Here is a 10,686-nt window from a genome sequence, read left to right on the forward strand (position 1 = left end):
AAGTTGAAAATGTCCCACAGTTATGAACCGTGTATTGAAGTTTCCGATAAACGTCGGTTTAAAAAGTATTAATGCAAGCTGATGCTCTTATAAAGAACAAAAATAAAAAAATTAATTTGAAAAAATCCCCTTGTGAACTCAGCGGTACCGTTTGCATGAGAATTTCTTTTGACTTGAACAACTGAAAGCAGTAGCAACCACAGTGACGTGTGACTGCTGTTTTAGCGACAATGGATAAAAACCAGTTCCTTTCCCGTTTTTTTCACTTTCATCAATGGTTTATGTTGATTTTTTTTTGACAACAGCACAAGGTTTCAGTTACAAGAATTCAAAGATACGACGGACAGCCAGGAAATTAACCTACCGATATTGTCAGCTGAAGTCTGGCCAAAAATAAACTCTGAAACACAACTGAGTCAACTTCTCTTCCTCATTTCTTAATGTTATGAGCAAATCACTATTGAATAATGAGTCACCCTAGCAGAGATTTGAAGCAAAATTTTGTGATTCCACTTAAAAGTTGCATAACAAGTTCACAATTTTTAAAATTTGATAAAGTCAGGAATGCTTGTCGTTTCGACATCAAAAATTTCCTTTGAGGTCTGATGCCTAAAATCACACACTTAAGAAAACATCACTTTGCTGTTTCCGGGACACAACCGAGAAAACCCCGCGGTTCAGACAATGACAACGTTGCAGTTGAGATGACCATCAGTGGTCGTGTGGTGGAAAGAAATATGCACAGCAGTTTAAACACACCTACCCTTATCCCAAACACCAGCATGACTGCCAGGACATAACCTACCCTCCAAGCCCACAGTGAGCCATGTGTTTTTATCTCTTTCCCTCAGAAAATGTAGCTCCAGTCATCATTAACACAGAATCTCCGGACTTTGAGGATTTTTTTTACTGTTAGGTGTCTCATTCGTTTTATTATAACTTTTTACATTGATTGGGCATAGAAATGCCATATGGTCTCAAGGCAAATATTGCTTACATAGTTTTGTGCGATTGTTTTTACAATCAGTATCTCGCCAACTAAATAAGTACTTTCATTCAAAGTACTTACACCAAAGAGGGCAATGGCTTTGAGTCCAGACACAAAATTCAAGACCTTGTTGCTAAGTCACTGTTCGCTACATTACATTTCAGCCAATTTAAATAATCCTAAATCAGATACATTTGATAGAGATTAGAAGCGTTACAGGAGTGTTGTGTATAATTTGGTCTGCGAGGTGACACAATTGTTTCCATCATTCTCATACAGCATGAGTGTGTTTTCTCCTGGTAATATGACTTCCTCATCATACCATGCTGTATGTATCAAATATGGCTTTAAGGAGAAATTTGACTTTGACAGCTTGAAATTGGCCTCTGGCTCTTTAAGAAGCTCCTACTTTTTCAGCGCGTCATCACAACCAATGCCTTTTCCTGATGTCGTTTTCTTAGGGCTGGGAAGCATATGAGGGAAGCATGAAGGAGGAGTTGCGTGCGTTACGTTCAAAATAGGCGCCTCCCACTGGAGAGCAAAGGATTTCTCAAAAATGCATGAAAGAATCAAAGCATTACATAAAGCTCAAAAACGTCAATCTTAAATAACTCCCCCGTGTACCCATTAGATGTATTCCTTTAAACAACTTCAAACTGTTTTTTTGTTTGTTTGTTTTGTTTTGGTCAATACCGTAGGAGCATCTGCCACTGACTGCTCCTGTTATCTTTCCAAATGACTCACTGTTTGCCAAGGGCAAACATAGTGAAAGTGAAAGCGGAGGGCTGTGATATAGATTTCCCTCCCTGGCAGTGGAGAGTCCCTGATTTTCTCCTTTTTTCATTCTGTCCTCCTTCATCCGGGATGCCAGCAGCACTGTACTGTACTGCTGTTATTCTGTGTAGGGCATCAGACCAGAAGCCTGGCTCAAGTCCAAGCTTCACTTTGAGAAAGAAAGGGAGAGTAAAGGAGTGAGGTCACCAGTCTCAAGGACTCTCAGTCATCGTGTCTATGTATAACGAGGGGAATAACACAGCCTGGATTCCGGGGCTGCGGCAGGTTGAGGTCGAAATGATGTGCCATCCTGTGGTTGTGTGTGCCGTGCAGACCACACTGAACCACCATAACTCAAAGGTTCCTCTGAATTTCTTTCCAGGCTACATTTTCCTGACGCAACTGTGGACTTGTACCGTGTCTGACTACAGTTTCCCCATGTAGTCATAGGGAAACTGGACCCTTTTCTCCAGGTAATGCACCAACTGAGTCACTGAAGTAGGTCACCAACTACAAACGTAGCAGGTGACTTCCTGTGACACAGAGAACTGTTAAAGACGAGTGCAAAATTAAAGAAACATGCAATTTTTGATTGAAACTGAAATGAAAGAATGACCATTCAAAGCTTCTCCTCGTTAAAATCACAAACGCAAAGTAATATATAAATGAGAAGGGGAAGAAAAGTGAAATACATTTATAACACTTTCAATTAGTAAAAATATGGAAAGTGTATTAATCTTACCACGTTTTGCTGTAATTGCTGTTATTTTTTAGGTAAGTTTCTACCAGGTTTGTTCACGGAGATTCAAATATCTGCCTTTTTTTTCTTAGCGAAAAAGCTCTTACTAGCACTTGTAAAAATCTTCCAGGAAACTTAAGCTTAGATTCACATGGACGCTTCGAATGCTCTCCTTTTGCTTTCCAAAACTTACAAATCTAAAAGAATTTATGTAAAAAAACAAACAAAAAAAAAACAAAACACTTTGAGCACAAAACAAAAAGCTGCTGCTGTTATTTAAATGGAATAAAGTTAAGCATAGAAGATTATTAACCAAAGTGTACAGAAATGTTGCGTAAAAGAGAAGGTTACATCCCTTGAGTAATAGAGAAGATGAAAAGAAAGGGAAAATTCCAACAAATTATCACTTTCTGCATCACTTTTCTGCAGGTTCCCTCCCTTCTTCTTGGGGAGAAATAAGAGATAAGACCTGTGGTTGCTGACCGACACCAAGGCCATTCAGTACTGTAAACAATGAGCAGAAAATTTGAAAAGATAAGAAAAGTCACCCTGTGCTTAAAAGGAGGAGAGCAAAGATAAACTGGTTGAAACACTGTTATGCTGCACACTGATGAGGATATTTAAAGAGAGCCTGACTTCATAGCTGAAAACTATCAATCTGAAGATAGGCTTGTGATTCAGATGTATGCTCGAAAATTACACTTAGAAGAAAATTTAAATAAAACAAGATGCCGCTTCATGATCAGGAAATGGGGCTTGGTTCCTTTTCATGGTAACTTTATTTATTTGTCTGATCCAAGATATTTGGAAACAGCTTTCCGTTTTTCATCAAAACCTGAAGTCTGTTACTGACGCTCTCCTTGGAAAGTTTGGTAGTTTTACTTTATGCTTTGTGACAGAAATTATGCCCTGCAGGATGCGATGCAAACAAATGGGGGCAAAAATGGGCCTCAGGAAACTGACCTGGTCTGTAGAAATGGGTTCCGGGAAAAGGTGAGTTTTCACAAACAGAAACTAAATCCAAGCCTGGGAGGGAAAACGCTGAGTAAACGGTTTACTTATTTACTGAAATAGTAGCCAGAGACAGAAGTCCCACAGAAATGATACAATGATATAATACTGAATGATTCGACAGTCCAGTTACATTATATTATATTATATTATATTATATTATATTATATTATATTATATTATATTATATTATATTATATTATATTATATTATATTCTCTAAATGTATGAAAGGCTGATTAAATATGTAAGAATACACACAATGTATTTAAAAAATAGTCATACAAATGGGGAAAAAAAGAAAGTTTCAAGTGTGTTACATTAATTTATATTAAACTAATTGAAAATACATGACCGAAAGTAAATGGAGAAACTCATATGGAAAGGTTGGAAGTACACCAGCAGCAACTACATCAGCAGCAGTAACGTTTGTCTGGTGTTTTCTGTAGGTCTCTATGAACCTCTCACGTTGTGGTGGAACGTTAGCCCACTCTTCTTTCCAGAGTTGCTTCATCCTATTGACGTTTTTCAGACAGTCATCTCTGCAAGTTTCTCTCGAAATTCAAATCTATCATTTCAATGAGGTCTAGACTGAGTTGCTGGAATCGGCAACTTCAAAACCAGCACACTGTCATATCCTCCGTTTTATATGGGTGGTTACTCTGGCTAACCACCCATATAAAACCACCCCAGATTTGTGTGTGTGTGTACCGTTCACACACACACACACACACACAAACATGACCTGTCACACACATTTAACTACCTTGAATGAGACCCCTGAAATGCCCACAACCCACAGCCTCTTATGTTGCGCTGCTGGAGTGCTGCGTTCAAAGGAAGTGTTGTCTGAAGGCCTGCGTATGCATGCATGCCATAGTATTGCTTAAGCAAACATCACAATGTTCATTTACAAACTAAGACAAGATTTTAATATATTTGGAGACCAGTTAACGTCCAAAATTTTTAATGTGTTTAACTCTGAATGTGACTTTCATCTTTTTTTCAATAGAATGCTTTGCACATTTTAAACCATGAATATGAAATAGTTTCAGTCAGATGCTTCAGATTAGCCGGTCAGGCCCTCATGACGTCTCATTCTCCAAAAGAAGCCGGCTCCTTCGTTCATGTGTGTGTGAGAGTCACACGAAGAAAAACAGAACAAAGCAGCCAGCAAAAACTTGACCTCTTTGGTACAGAGCAATCTTGATCAACTCATCAGACCTGGTTAAAAGTAAATGCTTTGCTTGCTTTGTACACTTTGTTGTATTCTTCTAATTTTTGTCAAAAGTTCTGTGTTGTGTTTTCTCTCCACCTTCAATATTGTGATAATCCCTCAGTGACTTTTCTTTTTGAGTGCTTTTGGTTTCATCCAATGAGAGTAACCACGTTACGTCCAACAAACATCACTGGAAACAGCAGGCTTTCCAATATGGCTGACATTTTCTGTTAAAATAACAGCAGACAAGTTGAGATCCATCCATCCGTCCGTCCGTCCGTCCGTCCATCCATCCGTCCATTGTCTGCATCTGCTTATTTGTATAGAGTTGTGTTGGATAAGTTCTTATTCCCTTCAATGCCCCATGAAATAAGGGGGGAATATATATATATATATTTTATTTAAAAAAAGTTGTGAGGTTTTAAATTGGTTTTATTTAAAAAAATATATTACATTTTAGAAAATAATAATAATAAAAAGATAACAGATAAAAAGAAAAATCGATTCATCATTAGGGTAATTTTATATTACTGTGTGTCCAGCGACTATAAAAACTTCCCAACTGGCCTCTGAGCTGCTGCAAAACTGCAACTTTGTATGATTTTGGTTCCGACTTGCAGTGAAACTGGGGACACAAGGCTTCTGTTCTTGTGCAAACACATCACAGGAAGACCAAAAAAAAAAAAAAAAACTAAATCAAAAAACTTTGATCTCTCCTTCTAAAAGGTAAAACAATGAAAAAAATGTGGGGAACAAATTCAGCTCTTTTGTTTTGATTTTCTGTTTTTAAATCTATTCCTTAAGCAACTCATAATTTTGAAGTCATCAAGATAGCGTGAGTCAAACAGGCGAATCTTACGACTGGAAACGCTGGGATTGAAAAAGGAGTGTGATGCTTCTTGTATGTGAATGAATAACAAAACTGCTTTCAGTTGCTTTTCCCAGTTGCCTGACCGCCACGAATCCCAGTGCAAGTGAGCTGCTCTAAGAATTTCAGAGGGAGTGTTGTTCAATAAACAGAGTGGTGGGCCTGCAGTGTCAGTATGAAACTCAGCCTTTGATGCTGTATGGCTGAACCTGAAGAAATCATCTTCTGTATGTGTCTGTTGACACAGCCTCTCTCTAAATCACACACACACACACACACACACACACACACACACACACACACACACACACACACACACCACACACACACACACACACACACACACACATGCACAGAGACACACACACAGCTGTTATGGTAGGCTTTGGACTCAGGTCCAAAAAACAGGGAGTTTCCTTCCTGGGTGAAGCAGTTTTCAGTCATTCGGTGACCCGCTCCTGCGGTCGATACTCAGCCCGGATTTGGGGCGGATAACGAAAACATCAAAGTCAACTATTCACCCTCATAATGGACATGCAGAATCTCAGGTTGACCAAAAGGAGCTTCCTCTCAAGTTTCTATATAACTGAAAAAAACAAAAAATGAAAATAAAAAACCTGGATTTAATTTTCAGTTTTAGCATTCAAAGCTAAAAGAAGAATTTTAAAATTTATACAGAGAGCTTGCCTGGATGCATAAATCACAAGAAAATAAATAAATAAAAAAAAAAAAAAAGAAAAACCAGACATTCCTGATGCACTGAAATAAATATTTTGATGTATGTCCATCCTGCAGGAAGCCTAAGGAGAGAGAAGCAACTCGTACTTACTACTAGTCATATTTTTGAGTTCAAATGTCTTAAATTTGAAGAGTTACTTCATTGACATGATAATCATTTCAAAGTGGCTACGATGAAATTGTACTTTAATGACTGATTGTTTTAATCACATTGTCCTACACATTGTGTGCCTTGATCCCAATTAAACTGCTAAAAGCCAGCTTGTAAATTCTACTAGATGACATAGTTAAAGTGCTTACTGAGGCATGGCGTCATGATCTCTGAATACTTCAAAAAGGGAAGCAGGAATGAGTGTACATGAAAAGTACACGTTCCATCTGCGGTTTATCTTCCAGAAAACTTTGAAAACGAACTATGATTATGTAATAATTTGATTCAAGTGAGCTGAACCTAGAACTAGTGCGTATCGATGGAGGGCCGGCGCCACGTCTCTCCTTGCAAATGGGAACATGTGGGTTTGTTGAATAAATAATATTTACCCCACAATACTTTGTCCTATATTTATATATAATAGAACACAGACAATGGCATAATAAAAAGTCGCAGGCAGGTCATGTTTTCTGACAATTTGGCTTCTTAATTTGTGTCAACTTTGCACTGAAAAGCCCAGTGTGTCTTAGTAAACAACGTGACGGTGAACTGTGCAACAGCGCCGTCTAGTGGTGGCATTCCGCAAAGCACCGCCTGAAGTGTGAGAGCAATTTAGATTTTCCCTGCTTGAGTCTATTTCGTGGTTTTGAGAGTTTTCTCAGTTTCGACAGGTTTACCAGAAAATACGTCAGCCCTTTTCATTTCTGCTGAGCAGAAGTAAATTTGTCCAACTTCATTTGTGGGTGTTGAAGGCGTTCCAAAGATTCGCTGCACACACGCCATCTTTTACTGACTAAATTAAATGTGCCTCAGGTGTCAAGTATAGTAAGTGTGTCTATAAAACAGAGTGCAGTCCAATTCCAATTCAGTGGAAGACAGGAGGCCTGAAGTTTCAGGGTACAGCCTCTTTCCAAAGGTGTAATGGAGGAAGATCCAATTTCACTGTGGCTGAAGGAAAAAAAGAGACCACCAACTCTGCAGTGGGACTCTCACTTACTCCTCAGGCGTACTGTACTCTCATTTGTGCATCTTTTGCTTTTTAATGCATGCATGCAGTGTGTGCGGTCCCCGCTGTGAAGTGTTTAATAGTTTATAAGAGCGTTGTTTACTTGGCAAGGTTCCTGCCTGCACAGCAGTTACTGCTCAAATGCTGAGAGATACAAGTTAGGAATAACAGGAAATAGATCCGGAGAATAGTTTTGCCACCGGTCGACTCTAAAGGCCGACATAAGAAGAGCTTTTTTTTTGTTAATCTTTTAGTTTGGAAGAGATATGTCAACAAATCTTGCTGCGTTTATCAGATATGAATGTTTCTGTGATCTAATTAGAAAACAGAACTTTGTCATAGTTGATTATGTTCATAGTAAATAACATGGCAGTTTGCCAATAACCTTTGAAACCAGACATTTACATAAATTACCTTTTGTCTTGCTGCTTGACACTAAATTAAACTAAATATTTTCTGTTTTAGAAAAAAAAATCAATCGTCAACATTAGTTCTATTGCTAAATGTGTGGCATGATGTTTTAGTTTGCTTTTTTTCAAATGTAGTTTACATACTTTCAAACCTGATGCAAGTCAATTAGATTTGTAGGCCAAGTTGCTTCACTTTTTAAACTTTGTCCTCTTTTTTTTTTTTTTTTTTTTTTTTTTTTTTTTACTGAACCAAGATCAGAACGTCACAAAGGCATCTCCAAAACATTGACTTTGCTGTCATTAAGTCAGTTGATAGGTAATTTGCAGATATGTTTATGATAGATTTACATTTTAACATTTCTTGAGTGGTTGCATCAATATTTCCACATAATGTTCTTTCCTCACAATTCCACCTTTCCTCATAATTTCATTTATTCGGACAACCCACAGCATGATGCTGCCACCTCCGCACTCTACAGTTGAGAGTCATTGTGACCAAACATCTTCATTTTAGTTTAGACCGCAGGACATGTTTTTAGATTTTTGTCCATGAGTGGACTCTATCCTTTTTAATATAAAGCTTTAGATTAGTGACTGGTCCACCATTATCCTCCTCATATCCTGATATTATGCCTGATAACTTTAAAGGTTTCCATGATGTCACTAAAAGAAGCATTGTGAAACTGGAGAAAGAAAGAAATAAAAAAATATCTCTAAAATGTCTTTTTTCTAGAGATAAATGTGTTAATTTGGTGGTTATAAAGGATAAATTTTATCACTAACCTAAGCAGTTCAGTCTTTTATACGGCCTATAAGTTCACACTCCAGAAAAAGGCTCTGTCCAGAAAAAGGCTCTGTCTTTAATATCTTCAAAATGATCTCCATGAGAGATGAGATATTTTTGTGAAGTGCTTCAGGCTGCCAGTCTCCCCGGTGTGGACATGCGGGGACGAGGTGGGAGACGGGGCCTCGCTGTACCCTGGACGGATGGATGTTTGCTTATGTTCTCCGTGGCGATGGATAATGCATGAATGACTGCTGCAAAATTCAGACGCGATGATGTAACTGTGACAAAACAATCACCTCCCTGGCAGGTGAGCGTGGTCACTTGAGGACAAGGAACACAGAAACAAAGAGCTGATGATGAAAATGATGCAAACGTGATGTTTGAAATACCTAGGAGATGCTGCATGAACTGTAAAATAAATAAACAGTGAAATTACATTAAATGCACAAATCATTTAGTGGGAGATTACATCTCCATAAAACTCTCAACCTTGTGCAACAATGGCTGATAGTTTGTAACCAAGTGACAGCCGATGAGACTTTCTAGCTGCTATTTCTGGCTATATTATTTTTCTCTGTGCAGCTGGAGGGAATCTTTCTGTATAAATAATGTCTCCATGGGTCATGTTGGCGGAAACGCTTCCCAAGTTGTTTTGTGGATTTCCACAGCGCTTTCAAGACGACTGATTGCAACAAACAGAGCAAAACAACACGGACCTGTAAACACGTAGAGCATTTCAGTTTTATTGAAGAATTATCACCCGTGTTGCTGAGTGCTATTTACCGCTTTGTAAATAGTACAAAGCCATTTATTAAAGCTAAGGTCCTGATTTATTTCCGTAAACAGACATGTTTCACTTCGATTTCTGTGAGCAGACAACTTTAGGTGTTCTACTAATCCTGGGAGTGTAGCATTTCACTCAGCTCCTGCGATGAGACGAGATGACGCCGGCTGGGACACCAGAGGAAGACAAAGTGAGAACCAAGCAATATTTCTTGTGAAACCTTTGCCAAATTTTTGGGATTCTCACAAGGGTTACATATCAAAAGCTGTGCTTGAAACAAACCATAGTAAATGTGAAGCCTTGAATTACAAGCAAATGTTGATCTTGCAATTGCCAACAAGTTGCACGTAGTTTTTCTCTCTACTAAAGTATTTAGTTTTTACAGCTAGCTCTAAATGCTGCCAGATTATTTAAAGCTTTTGAAAGTCGGAGTTTACAGCCAAAACACTTTGTTCTTCTCCTTTTATATATTTCGTCTTTACCTGTAGCACATTGTACCTCCAGCTGTGTAACATTTTTTTTTTCCATCTCACAGTCAAACCTGGAGAAATATGCAAAGAGACAATAATGATAAAACACAAGTCTACTTTAAAAACAGCTTTTATTGTCATGCTTTACATTCTCGTGATTCTTAGGCGATTCAAAGCGTCTTCCTGTTGACTTTTAATGTTTCCACACCTCAACCTATTAGGTTCAGGACAGAACACCTACAAAGTGTAGCTGCATCATTATTCTCCACCTTTGACTCACATCTCATCGCATTTCTCTCTGACTCATGAGCTAATTAGCAAGAGTTGGTGATGAAAGACGCAGCCAGGAGCTGCTGGAATTGACTCAGCGGTCTGCGACCACCCACAGATGTATAAATATATTTGCTGCTGTAATCCTTTGGGATCCAAGCCTTTTGATGCACGCCTGATATTTGAATGAAAGAACAAAAAATTTCTTCTTTCATTTTCTCCTTTAAAGCGCTCCAATTTTCAGCATTGATTAAAAGCAGCTTCATAAAAATCCCCAAAGTGCCGTGCAGGACTGTCATTTTGTTGCTTGATGTGAAGCAAACAACCTCATATATTTTTGACCGAATCCATTATCATCCAATAAATGTCTAAGTTTTATACTGGGTGCTTCCTACCAACAAACAGGTAGGCCACGGCTTAAGATAGACGCTTCAATTCTTGTCAGAGTTTGACTCGCCCATCTCATCTTTCC

The sequence above is a fragment of the Poeciliopsis prolifica genome, unplaced genomic scaffold, assembly GCF_027474105.1.
Source record: "Poeciliopsis prolifica strain line A6 unplaced genomic scaffold, Auburn_PproV2 SCAFFOLD052, whole genome shotgun sequence".
In the NCBI taxonomy this organism is placed as follows: domain Eukaryota; kingdom Metazoa; phylum Chordata; class Actinopteri; order Cyprinodontiformes; family Poeciliidae; genus Poeciliopsis; species Poeciliopsis prolifica.